We start from the raw sequence: 14,863 nt of genomic DNA, 5'->3' as shown, positions 1-14,863 counted from the left end.
CATGTTTATAATGTCTCTTGGAGTAGGCAGTGCTGACTCTTCCTTAATCTCTGGGATTCTGGTGATCTGAGTCATGCATGAGATTTCACTTAGGGATTATTTCGCTAAAACAAATCCTTTTTCTATGCTGTATTATAAAGAAAATATCATTCTTTAAGACTATAACACTAAACAGTAAAACAAAGCCCGGAATTTTTTTTTTTGTAATTAAAGTGACTAACGTATTTTTACAAATAGATGCTATTTTCATGAATTTTTTATGCAAGAGAGCAAGAGTATTAAAGAATACTGAGTTGTTAACTTTTTTTTTTTTTTTTTTGAGAGATGGAGTCTTGCACTGTCACTCAGGCTGGATGGCTCACTGCAACCTCCACCTCCTAGGTTCAAGTGATTCTCCTGCCTCAGCTTCCCAAGTAGCTGGGACTACAGGCATGTGCCACCACACCTACCTAATTTTTGTATTTTTTAGTAGAGACAAGGTTTCACTATATGTTGGGCAGGCTGGTCTCGAACTCCTGACCTCAAGTGGTCTACCTGCCTTGCCTCCCAAAATGCTGGGATTACAGGTGTGAGCCTGGCCAGAGTTTAACTTCTAATATGAGTATGAATATTCGTAATTTATTTAATGAGATATAAATCATGGGCCATTATTAAAGTTCACAGCTACTTAGTGGTATCTTATTTAGAAGTAGATTTATTGATCAGAAGATTGAAAGATATTTAAAAGTTAGACAAATACCCATGACTATATTATCATTTTTATGAACAAAATATTAAGAACTGTGAATAGTCTAAGATTTTGCCCCTCCTGCAAGTTAGCTTGCCATAGTCTCGTGGATGCTGCCAGAAGACACAAGAGTCTTGGGTCAGAGACAAAAACTTCATTACAGCACAGCAGACCACATATGCTTCATACTCATGTTGGTTCCTGAGTTTGTTTCCTGTTGCTGTTGTAACGAATTACCACAAATTTAGTGACTTAGAGCAACACAAATTTATTCTCTTACAGTTGTAGAGTAGAGAAGTCTAAAATCAGTTTCAGTGGGCTAAAATCAAGTTGTCAGCACAGCAGCATTCCATCTGGAGGCTCTCAGGATTAATCAGTTTTCTTGCCTTTTCTATCTTCCAGGGGTTGCTCCCACTCTCTGGCTCCTCTTCTTCTACTTTACATCTCTGTCTTTAGCCATCCTGCTTCTCTCTTATAAGGACCTTTGTGATGACACTGGGTTACCTAAGATATATTCTCATCTTGAGATCCTTCACTTAATCACATCTGTGAAGTCCCTTTTGCCACATAAGGCAACATATTGACAGGTTTCAGGGATTAGGATGTAGACATGTTTCGTGAGCCATTAGCCTACTAGTCTTCCCTTTGTCCCCAAAGGTTTATATCCATTCTATATGCACAATACATACACCCCATCCCAATATACTCCACAGTCTCAATTCACTATAGAATCAATTCAAAGTCAGATATATTACCTAAATCTTATCAGCTTAAAAGTCCCAAATCTTATCTTAACCATCTGAGTTCGGTGTTAGTGACATTCTGGGTATGATTCATCCTGGGGAAAAACTCTCCATCTGTGGACCTATAAAACTAGAAAATAAGTTATTTTCTCCCAAAATACAATGATGTGACCAACATAAGATACTAGTTACAAATACAGTTGTCTTTCAGTATATGCAAGGGACTGGTTCCAGGCCCCCTGTGTACACCAAAATCCTAGCATACTTAAGTCCCACAGTAGGTCCTGCAGAACCTGTGTATATGAAAAGTTAGCCCTCCATATATGTGGGTTTTACATCCCAAGAATACTGGATTTTCAATCCCCATTTGGTGAAAAACATCTGCATACAAGTGGACACGTGCAGTTCAACCCTATAAAAGGAGAGAATGGAAGGAAAAATGAATCATCAGTCCAGAGGAAGGGGTAACTATGAGTTGAAGTTTAAATCTAAGTATGCATATGGGGCCTCAGGGAAGCCCCTAATCCCCTAAAGCAGGAACTTGTGGTTAACAGCTTCTTGGATCTTTTATTGCTGATTGGCTGGAAGTTAGGTAAGCTACAACTTGAGTAAGGAGCTTTTGTTCTTTTTCTCTAAACCACTCCAAAACAGGAAACCAACCAGCCTTCCTGTCTCAAAGTTGGCAGTGTTTCTGCTGGTATAACATTTTCAAGAACTAGGGTGTCTCCTGGATATATCACAGAAACTTACTACATTAGGCAAGAGGTTCTTGTGTGGATCACTCCTGAATAACCCTATCTCTATTCCTAGCTTGTACTTAAATGGATAACATGATCCATGAGTCACACTCCTAATTTTTTCAAAGAGAGCCCCTCTGTGTGATTTAATACTCTTTTTGTTTCTTTTGAGACAATAGCAAAGGTTGCCTAGTCATGTCCTTGGCTTTCTCTCCAGAGCATGCTTTCCTGATGGTGAATCTCCTAATTTTACTGTTTTTGCAATGTAATTGGCTGGGAATTTCCCAAATCATCAATCCTGATTCCTCTTCACTTAAAGTTCTTCCCTCAATTTATCTTTCCTCTTGCATTTTACTATCAGCATCAAGAAGAAACCAGGCCTCATCTTTAACATTTTGCTTGGAAATCCTTTCAGCTAAATATTCAACTTTATTATTTTGCTTTCTGCATAATTGCAGGGCACAATTCACCTAAGCTTTCTGCTGCTAGGTAACAAGGATCTCCTTTTCTCCCCTTTCCAATCACATGTTCCTCATTTCCATTTTAACTTTCATCTGCAGTACCTTTAATGTCCATATTTCCACCAATAGTCTGTTCATGATGATTTAGGTAGTTCATAAGAATTTTTTTGTTTTTTTTTTTTTTTTTTTGGAGATGGAGTCTCTCTCTGTTGCCAGGCTAGAGTGCAATGGCATGATCTCGGCTCACCGCAACCTCTGCCTCCCGGGTTCAAACGATTCTCCTGCCTCAGCCTCCTGAGTAGCTGGGACTACAGGTGTGCACCACCATGCCCGGATAATTTTTGTATTTTTAGTAGAGATGAGGTTTCATCTGTTGGCCAGGATGGTCTCGATCTCTTGACCTTGTGATCCGCCTGCCTCAGCCTCCCAAAGTGCTGGGATTACAGATGTGAGCCACTGTGCCCCGCCAGATAATTTTGTTTTCTGTCATGCTCAGCACTTCCCTCTGAGTCCTCACTTACAGTTGTTCACATCCATATTTCTACTAACAGTCTACTCAAGGCAATCTAGTCAGTTTATATCGTGTTCTTCAATATTCTACCAGCCACTGCCCATTGCCAACTCCACATTTTTAGTTGTGTTTTGTTTTTTTACAACAGCAACAGAAATTAATATAGTTACTCTTGTCTTTAGGTCTCACAGTGTGGAGATGCAAGGACTCAGGGAGATGCTGTGCACACAGTGGGTTGGCGTCACGGCTGTGGAACCCTGAGCTTAGGGAAACCCTGTGTTTTGACAATGGGTTGCAAGCAAACCTGCCTGGCCTTTACCTCAGAATGAGATACTATCTTCATTATGCTGGCTAGTCAATAAACCTGCTCTATGCTCCAGAGGGAGACACTATCTCCATTTTCCAAGGCTGTTCACTTTGCAAACATTGTTGAATAGACAGCTGAGACAAAAGCTGTCAGTGCCCCTGCTCACTATACATGCAGAAACCTGACAGGCCTTTGGAAACTGTATCCCAAACCAAAAATGATCAAAGAGTATATGGTATAAGTCACTGGGGATTTTTGAGAAAGAAACAACTTTGAAGAAATTGTGAAAAGAATGAAGGTGACTTTTTAAATGCCTGAATTTCTGTTTTAGAGATGTACAACCACCTCAGGTTTAAATTCAATGAATATTTTTCCCTTCTGAAAACTGCCAAGACTTTGCCAAAATATATATAGTATATGTGAGCTATTTATTACCTACTGAAAAATTGTCTATTATTGGTAGAACAATAATCCATCCTGTCACCCAGAAATGATGTATAGTAGAAATAGAAAGTCTTTATGTCTAGGCCAGGCTTTTAGACATATTGAGAGAGGCGACTTCAGGCAGCCTATGATCAGAGGTGGTGAGTTGGTAGCTTGTGCTGATTCTTGAGACAGATGTGTGTGAGTGGCACAGAGAAAATATTCTTATTTTTCTATGGAGTTGGAGTTTTTGAATAAATTTTGCAGAAAACTTGGGATCCTCAGCTAAGAACAACCCTTGGGAAGTTCATTTACTGTATAGCTAGTGAGAGGTCTCCAGAGAAATACGCTTGCCTTGGGAAGAATGTGTGTACATTCTAAGGAAAAATACTTCATAAAATCCAGAGATACTGGAGAGAGATGTATATACATTTCTAGGATCCTTTCCATCTGTTCTCTGTGGAGCAAAGTTTTTTCTTCCTCATGTTTTGCCTCTTTCTCCTGTATATAAACAGAGGAACTCTTTTTTTCTCCATCCCTCATCTAGGATACAGATGTTGTATGTATAGGAAATTTTAACCTAGTTTGCAGTGTTACTTCAGGGGTAGAATTGGGATGTGAGGGACCATGTGGTTATGGATGGCTTTTAAAATGAATAATGAGAATCTGAACTGACCCGGATAACCTGGGGTATACATTTATGATAAAATTAATAAAAACAAATGTTAAAAATTTAACACAAATGGTGTTAGACTTCATTCCAAAAATGCCTCAATAGCAGAATAGTGTCAAGTGTAAGTGTAGGAGAGTTTGTACACACGAGTCGCTCCGTATAGTACCCACGGACCCTATGAGCTGCCAGTGTGAGTTTGAAAGCACCAGCCTTTGGCTTCAAGTGAAATATATGGGAACAACTTGCATTAAAGAAATAATAAATTCAGAGGTAATTATGATAACAACAGTGTCATAGGCTGTGTTCCATAAAAGCCCGAAAAGATTTATTGTAGGTGAGCTCTAAGAAGGGGAATGATTGAAGCAGTTAGAGCAGGGGAAAAGCCACCAAGAATGTCATCTCAACTGCAGACTGGCCACATTCTGATCTCACAGGAAGTTCTGGGGCACAAATGGTACTACAGAATCAGTCCCACCCTGAGGCAGGGGCATGATCTTTTGTTGCCCCAAGCTAGTCAGGGTAAGATGGCTTCTGCTTTGATCAAGGGTAATTTTTGAGAGAAGAGGGTGCTGGTTAACATCTCTAGCAGTTGAGAACAGGCACTGGCTGGTAACGGACCCTGTGTGGGCACTAGCAGCATGCATTACAAACAATAACAGGTGACATTTATTAGGCACTAAGCTGCCCCTGTCCTGAGTTAATTTTTGTAAGCCTACTATGAGGACTCTCAACAGAGAGGTCTAAGTGATCCTTAAATATCATGTCACGTTACTTCTCTGTTCAAAATCCTTCAATGGCTTCCTATTTCATGCAGTGAAGAAGCCACAGTCCTTATGATGACCTGAAAGCTCTACGTGATCTATGTTCCCCTCCCCTGCCCATCACAGAAGCAGCCCTTCCAGTAACTTTTATGTGTGTGTGTGGCGGGGTAGGACAGGTGGTCTTAGTAAGCCAAGAGTCATTACATCTGGGATGAGCCCTTTTCCTGCATAGATCTGAGCCTGTTCCCCTCAGGGCACTGTGTTGTCAGCTCACAAGCTGAGGATCGTGACTTTAAGTTTCCTCTTTATTTTCGTCACCTGGGAACTTCACCTTCTTTCATGCTTAGCTCTATATTACTTTTGTTGTATTTTATCCAACATTACTAAAAGTTTTATTTAAGAGGGATTCAAATTAGCTCAGTTCACTGTGTTTCCAGAACTGGAAACATGTTATTTATTCAGTTTTAGAATACCTGTTGGATTCTCCTTAAAAATATATTTAGTCTATTTCTCGGGTGAAAATCTTTGCCTTTTCATCTATTTTGTCCATCATTTCCTCTATGCTCTTAAAATATAGCAATTAATTATGGTTTTTATAAAAAGACTCTACTAACTCTAATGCCTAAGTAATCTGTGGATTTGCATCTATTGTTTAGTGTTTCTTATTCTCGTACTACTAATCATATGGTCTTGACATTTTGCATGTCTAGATATTTTTTATTATTTGGCAGACATTGTATATGAAAAATCCATTGATACAACATGGGAAGTTATCTTACATGAGAGATATATTCCTCTTTCCTTTGTTAAGCAGATAGGGCGAGAGGCTGATTATCTCACTTGAATCAGGCATTGAAGTGGGTCAGGACTGGATTGCATTTTTAAAATATCTTTGAGGTATAACTGACAAAATAATTTTTACATATTTGAAGTGCACAATTTAATACATTTTGACACAGTATACACTCAAGAAATCATCACCACAATGTCCATCATCCATAAAAATTATGATGCCCTTTTATAATCCCTCCCTCCTATCCCTTTCTCTGAAACTACAGATCTACTATCCATTATGATATATCAGTCCATATTTTCATGGTATTTATGTAAGTGAAATCATGCAGTATATACTCTGTTTTGCCTGGCTTCTTTCATTCAGCATAATTATTTTGAGATTCATCCATGTTGTTGTGTGTGTCAATACTTCATTCCTTTTCATTGCTGAGTAGTGTTTCATTGTGTGGCTATACATACCATAATTTGTTTATCTACGTATTTGTTGATGGATGGTTGGGTTACTTATAATTTTGGCTATTGTAAATAAATATTTTCTATGAATATTTGCTGTAAATATTCACTTATAAGTCTTTGTATGAACATGTGCTTCTGTTTGTTTAAGTTCCTAAAAGAGGAATATCTGGGTCATATAGTAGATAAGCATTTGTCTTTTTAAGAAACTGCTAAACAGTTTTCCAAAATGGTTGTACAATTTTAACTTTCTCACAGTGTATATGAATTCTGGTTGCTCCGCTTCCTATCCAACATATTGTAATATCAGTCTTTTAAATTTTATCTATGCTAATATGCACTTGTAGTAGTATCTCATTTTTCAATTGCATTTCTCTAATGGTATTCAGCATTTTTTCATATGCTTATTTTTCATCAGTATATCTTTAGTGAAGTGCCTTTTCAAGTCTTTGTCCCATTGTTTTATTAGGGAATTTGTTTTATTATTGTTTTGAGAGTTCTTTATATTCTGGAAATGTAAGTTATCTATCAGATATAGGATGTGCAAATAGCTTCTCTCAGTTTGTAGGTTGTTTTTCCATATCCTTAACAGTGTCTTCAAAGGACAGAAATTCTTCATTTTGGTGAACCTAATCCATATTTTTTTTTAAAAGATATCATGCTTTTCGTGTCATATGAGAGAAATCTTTGCCAAACCCAAGGTCATAAAGGTATAACCTTATGCTTTTTTTTTTTCTAAAAGTTTCATAGTTTCAGATTTTCATTAAGGTTTATGATTCATTTTGAGGTTTTTTTCTTTTTTTCTTTTTTTTTTTTTTTCTGCTTATGGATATCTAAACGTTCTTGCACAGTTTGGTGAAAAGATCCTTTCTCCAGTGTATTGCCTCTGCAACTTTACTGAAAATCAGTTGTCTATATATGTGTTGGGTTTTTTTGTTTTTCTTTTTACAATTCTGGACATTCTATTTACCTATTTGACACTCATTCCACACTTCTTGATTGTTGTAGCTTTAGAAGTCTTGAAATCAGGTAGTAATATAGTTTGGATATTTGCCCCCTCCAAATCTCATGTTGAAATGTAACCTCCAATGTTGGAGGTGGGCCTAGTGGAAGGTGTTTGGGTCATCAGGGCAGATTCCTCATGAATGGCTGTCTTCACAGTAATGAGTAAGTTCTCTAAGAGTCCACATGAGAGTTGGTTATTTAAAGGAGCCTGACACTTCCTCTCCTTCTTGCTCCCTCTCTCACCATGTGATGCACCTGCTCCCCCTGTGCTTTCCCCATGAGTGAAAGCTCCCTGAGGCCTCACCAGAAGCTGAGCAGATGCTGGTGCCACACTTGTGCAGCCTAAATAACTGTGAGCCAAATAAACCTCTTTTCTTTATAAATTACCTACTCTCAGGTATTCCTTTATACTAATGCAAATGGATTAATACAGTGTATGTCTTCTTCTTCTTCTCCTTTTTTTTTTTTTTTTTTTTTTTGAGACAGATTCTTGCTTTGTTGCCCAGGCTGGAGTACAATGGTGGGATCTTGGCTCCTTGCAACCTCCACCTCCCAGGTTCAAGTGATTCTCATGCCTCAGCCTTTTGAGTAGCTGAGATTACAGGTGCATGCCCCCATGCCCACCAAATTTTTATATTTTTAGTAGGGATGGGGTTTTGCCATGTTGGCCAGGCTGATCTCAAACTCCTGGTCCCAAGTGATCCAGTTGCCTTGGCCTCCCAAAGTGCTGGGATTACAGGCATGAGCCACCACACCCGGCCAAGTCTTCTAATGTTGTTCTTCCTGTTTATTGTTGTTTTGACTATTTGGCATCCTTTGCATTTCCATATGAATTTTATAATCATTTTTTTAGTTTTATTTTTATTTATTTGTTTTCTGAGACAGGGTTTCACTCTGTCACCCAGGCTGGAGTGCAGTGGCACAATCATGGCTCACTGCAGCCTCAACCTCCTCAGGCTCAAGCCATCCTCCCACCTTGGTCTCCCGGATTGCTGAGACTGCAGGCACATGCCGCCACACCTACCTAATTTTTTTCTTGTATTTTGTAGAGATAGCATTTCGCCATCCTGTCCGGGCTGGTATTGAACTCATGGGCTCAAGCAGTTCACCTGCTTCAGCCTCCTAAAGTGCTGAAATTACAGGTGTGAGCCACCACGCCTGGCCAGAATCAGTTTTTAAATTCCCTTTCTTACATCCTATTCTCCCTAAATTCCACTCATTTCGTAAGATACAACTTGAAAGCTATATTTTTCAAAAAATGTGCTCCAGATCCCTGGTGAAAGAAATTTGTACCTTCTCTGTGCTCTCTTCACACTTCATAACATTTTTATTTCATATATTCACATTTGGTTATATGTACATGTCTGATCTTTTCTGCCACACAGTAAACTTTTCAAGATCAGCAGTCTTGGTGTGTTCCCTCTGTCTGCTTGAAAAGCTAGTTTTATACTTTGCAGGAGTGAGCCCTGTGTTGAGAGACCAGTGGAAGACATGTAGCTCATTTCCTGCATATTGTCAAGGCATCCAAGAGATTTACAATTGTTTATTCTATTGTTTGATGTCTCCAAGATCTCTCAGTCTTTGTTATTTCTATTGACACTGATGTACTTTCAAAGAATAATGGGATTATTATTTTCCAAATATCCAAACATACTTGAATTGACTTGTGATGGTAAAAAATGCAGCTGCATCTTAATCTATTCATTGTTCACATCCTTCTTCATCCTTGAACTCTTGGAGGAATGTCACATCGTTAAAGATATTGATATCTTTGGCCAGCAGTGCAGTAGTACATAAACTCAGACCTACTGAATATACACCGGCCCTCTATCTTATTATTCTCAGGAAGATTATTTTCATGGAGTTTAATTATGTCCTTCTTAGGGAAGAAATTCAGCTTAGAGATCTGGCAGCATGGGAATACGTGTAGTCTGCTTTCTGTAGGGCCTAAATTGTTTCATATTTATTAGGGACAAATACAATACAGAAATTGTTTTAGCATCTAACAAGTTGGCAGCATAACTACATGAGTAGGGAAATCAATTTTCCCATGCCACTCAGGCATTAGGCCACTGTGACACTCACCCTGGGTAATGGTTTCCTCCGTGAGCAGTTTAAGGCTCCAGGACAGTTATGAATTTGACTTTGTGGTTTTCTTCCTTAGTCTTTCCACATTTATTACACCTGCTGAGATTGTATGACTCCTGTTTATTTGCAGCACAGACTAATCTTTATTAAAGCATCATGTGTTTAAAAGCTAGTAGACAATTTGTTAGAAAACAGAAATGCTCTCTGATTTTGTCCTAAAGTAGAATCTTGATTAGCGGCTAAAGAAAATTTATGTTAAAAATTTAAATACAGATATATTAAAACAAAAAATGATTATTAGTTGATTCCATTAAATACTATAGCAGTCATTTGCCTTTAAGCCTATTTCTATGGAAGCTTTGCAATGATTCTCCCTTAAAGTCCATCAAAGGCCTGTGTCATTATCATCATCATCTTCATCGTCGTAGAATTAATTGCTCTGGAATATCCCAGGGAAATAAAGAGCTGAACACACTGGGGATGTGTGCATGTCAGTGTGTGTGCATGTATACAATGAGAATAATAATAAGACATTAGATCTTGGATATATATTCCACTGAGAGAAGGATGTGATCAGAAAAACCTGGTGTGGTGAAAAAATAAAGTGGTAGGAGATGGTCAAATGGAAAGAAGTCATAGCAAAGGTGGTAGTAGAGTGACATGGTTAGAAAATTCATAGAGCGGTTTGAAGGAAGGGGAGTGTTGTAGACAAAATAATGCTACCCACCACTCACCCTCCTATGTCTGCTTGTGAATATGTTATGTGTTTGGCAAAAGGGCCTTTGCAGATTAAGGACCTTGAGATGAGTCTGGAAAATGAGCCTGCATTATCCAGGTGGGCCCAATCTAATCACATGAGTGGGGCATAAAATCAGAGAAGCTGAGTGAGAGCTGGAGGGAGATGTGACCACGGAAGAACGCTCAGAGAGATGTAAAGTTGCTGGCTATGAAGATGGAGGAAGGGAGGCACAAGCCACGGAATGTGAGTGGTTTCCACAAGCTGGAAAAGGCAAGAAAATAGATTCTTTTCTAGAGAATTCAGAAAAGAGCAGAGTCTTGCTGATACCTTGATTTTAGCCCAACAAGAACTGTGTTGGACATTTGACTTACAGAACTGTAAGACGATAAACTTCTGTTGTTTTAAGTCATTCGGTTTGCTATAACTTGTTACAACAGCAATAAAAAACTAATATAGAGACAATTTATGTAAGACATTAGAGGTCTGTTAGGGAGTGTGGATAGGAAGACTGGGATCAGAGCGAGGAGGACCTCGGTGATTAGGGCAAGGATTCTGATGTTTACAACATAAAAAAAAAAAAAAAAAGTGTGAGGTGGGCAGGTGGAATGTGTCAAGCAATTTTTTAGGAATAACTACCTGTCAATGCTGTTGTAGACTATTTGGAGTGAGGGCAGCATTGGAGTAGAGGAATCAGTTAAGCTCCTAATAGAAAAATCAAGAGGTAAAATGCTGACAGGGCTTCAGTAATGGTGGTAGCTATGAAAATGTAGACAGACAAATATATGCATTATTTTGAAGAAAGTGGCTACAAGTTTGATGACTCCATGTTGGAGAAGATAAGTAAAGGATGCTTCAAAGTTTAAAACTGGCTGAATAGAGATGATGAAACATAGCGAGTAGGCAGCTGAGTTTAATGGGGACAGATTCTGGAAGAGATTGGAAACAGATGTTGGCATTTGGGAGCAAGGGGAAAGGAAGGGTAGAAACGTAGATCCAATGTTATCTTGTTATCCCACTAGTAGTGGTATTTGTGCCATTATGGCACAAAAATCTCCGGGGATTTGAAGGGAAGGAGTGCTTTGTTTGTGGAGAGAGATCAAGGGATGACAAAGGTGATTGATTTCCTGAGCCCCTACTTTGTGTGTGAGGCGGGGCTGCTGTGAAGGCTCTGATCCCAAACAAGGGGAGTGAGCACCTGTCCTTTTTTGCTATGGCTTCATTCACTCATTCCTGATAATGAGCAAAATAGGTAAGAAGTCATGAGGTTGCAAAGGTATGATTCCTTACCCTGACAGCCCAGAGCTCACCAGTGAAAGACCAAGATGTTTTATTGCACCCAGTTTGCTCCAATAAGCAGGCTCAATTTCACCCTTTATAAATAACTCAAATTCTTTCCTTCATGAATTCATTTGTGTTTACCTCACAAATCCTTTTCAGAAAACCATTCCAGAATTTTCTCCAAGAAGTTTCATAAACCTTGTGTAGCTCTATTTCTATTATTTGTTCTTTGTATCTGCATAAGGGTTTTGTTATTGTAATAGCAATACCGTTAGATAGGAACCATTGGTAGCATGACCAGAAGGGGTTTAAGTGCAGGGCACGTTTTACTGAGACTAAATACACTTGGTCAGGCTCCTGATGTGTTCTTGACTTCATTTTTGTGCTCCAAGAAAGCATAACTTGTATAATTACCCTCTCCATTTGTTTGGTCTGCTCCTCTATAGTCTATTCCATTTTTGTTTGACTTGAATTTACAACTCATTTTGTTCTACTAAGGAAACCTGATGCCTCTTCTCCTATAGATTTCCCCTCCAATTAATACTGTACTTCAACACACTTAATTCTTCCAACAATCTTATAAAATAGGAATAGGTGGGAAAGAAAAGAGTTTCCCCCAATTTGCATTATTTGGGTAGCTGTGCCAAGGCTTGGGGCTTACAACCTCTGAAGTCACATCCTGAGCTCTACATTGGCCACTTTCTGCCATGGCTAGAGTGACTGGAATGCAGGGCACCAAGTCCCTAGACTGCACACAGCATGGGAACCCTGGTTTTTCCTCCTAGGCCTCTGGGCCTGGGATGGAAGGGGCTGTCATGAAGACCTCTAACACTCTCTGGAGACATTTTCCCCATTGTCTTGGGGATAAACATTTGGCTCCTCATTAATTATGCAAATCTCTGCAGCTGGCTTGAATTTCTCCTCAGAAAATGAGATTTTCTTTTCGATCGCGTTGTTAGGCTGCACATTTTTAGAACTTTTATGCTCTGTTTCCCTTTTAAAATTGAATGCCTTTAACAGTACCCAAGTCACCTCTTGAATGCTTTGCTGCTTAGAAATTTCTTCCATCAGATACCCTAAATCATCTCTCTCAAGTTCAAAGTTCCACCAGTCTCTAGGGCAGGGGCAAAATGCCACCAGTCTTTTTGCTAAAACATAACAAGAGTCACCTTTGCTCCAGTTCCCAACAAGTTCGTCTTCATGTGAGACCATCTCAACCTGGATTTCATTGTCCATATCATTATCAGAATTTTGGTCAAAGCCATTCAACAAGTCTCTAGGGAGTCCCAAGCTTTCCCACATTTTCCTGTCTTCTTCTGAGCCCTCCAAACTGTTCCAACCTCTGCTTGTTACCCAGTTCTAAAGTAGCTTCCACATTTTTGGTATCTTTTCGGCAATGCCCCACTCTATGGGTACTAATTTACTGTGTTAGTCTGTTTTCATGCTGCCGATAAAGACATGCCTGAGACCAGGCAATTTACAAAAGAAAGAGGTTTAATTGGACTTACAGTTCCATGTGGCTGGGGAAGCCTCACAATCATGGCAGAAGACAAGGAGGAGCAAGTCACATCTTACGTGGATGGCAGCAAAGAGAGAGCTTATGCAGCGGAATTCTTTTCAAAATCATCAGATCTCATGAAACTTATTCACAATCATGAGAACAGCATGGGAAAGACTTGCCCCCATGATTCACTTACCTCCCACTGGGTCCCTCCCATAACATGTGGGAATTCAATATGAGATTTGGGTGGGGACACAGCAAAACCATATCAGCATTGTAGTACTAAGAGACACCCTAAGGGATCTTCTGTATTCCAGAGGTACTGTTCCCTACCTCCATTTTGGAGTAGTAGTTCAATTTCCCCTTGGCAGTCTGGATCAGTCAACCTAGGCAATACCATAACTTCCTTCTTGGTCTGTTGACTCAGAGGCATGAGGAGCCCAAAGTAGCTGAATTGCAATCTTAACTTTCAGGTCAATGAAATCATTGTTGTATCTCCTGGTGTAAGTATCCTTCCCTCTGGAACTAAGACCTCTAAGTCAACAGAGCATAAAGTCACAGGAACAGAAAGTAAAAATTTTGCTAGTGGGTCACTAAGGGTAATGTGGAGTGGTGCCATTCCCATTTCTACCCTTTGATACCTAGACCTATAAATTTTGCCAATAGGAGAAACTATCACTGATTCAGAACATCTATACCCTTCTTGAGAACCTTGCCCCAGCCCTGCAAGATACTGTCACTTAGCTGTCACTGTAACTGTATCTTCAAATGACCATCCCACCATTCTATCAAGCCAGTTCCTTCAGGATGTTGAAGAACATGGTAAGACCAGTGAATTCTATGAACATTAGCCCACTGACATACTTCTTTGGCTTGTGAAATGATTTTCTTGGTCAGTAGCAGTGCTTTGTAGAATACCATGACTGTGGATAAGGCATTCTACAAGTCAGTAGTTGGTGGTTTTGGTAGAAGCATTATATGTAGGAAAGACAAATCCATTTCCAAACTAAGTGTCTATTCCACTAAGGACAAAATGCTGCCCCTTCCATGATGGAAATGATCCAATGTAATTAACCTGCCACCAGGTAGCTGATTGATAACCCCTGAGGATGGTGCCATATTGAGGACTCAGTGTTGGTCTCTGCTGCTGGCATATTGGGCACTTAGCAGTGGTCATAGCCAGGAAGGCTTTGGTGAATGGAGGTCCATGTTGTTGAGCCTATGCATATCCTTGATCTCTGACTGCATATTACAGAATTATCTGTAAACCATGCCTGAGTTTCTCTTCCTTTGTCAACTGATTGTAGGGTACTCCCCTGTGAGGCCATAGATGCAGGCTGGGAGAAAGAAGACAATGTAACAGGAGTAGGAACCATGGGCATTTGGGCCACCTCTTCATGTAACATACTTATGCCTTCAGAACCTGCTCAGGGCTGATCACTTACATACCACTTCCATTGATGAAGGAGTGCTGCTGTTCATGCCCAGTTTTTACAGTTCAGTGGGTCAGATAACATGCAGTTCATGATAGACAGCTTAGTTTTCATGGTAACTTTGTGGCTCATGGTCAAGGGTTCAGTTTCTACTAAGGCCCAGTAGCACGTGAAGAGCTGTTTCTCAAAAGGAGAGCCATCCGTGGATAATGGTAGGGCCTTGCAGTA

Source organism: Chlorocebus sabaeus, chromosome 13 (genome assembly GCF_047675955.1).
Source record: "Chlorocebus sabaeus isolate Y175 chromosome 13, mChlSab1.0.hap1, whole genome shotgun sequence".
Classification (NCBI taxonomy): Eukaryota; Metazoa; Chordata; class Mammalia; order Primates; family Cercopithecidae; genus Chlorocebus; species Chlorocebus sabaeus.
The sequence above is the reverse complement of the archived record's forward strand: the minus strand, read 5'-3'. Positions refer to the sequence as shown.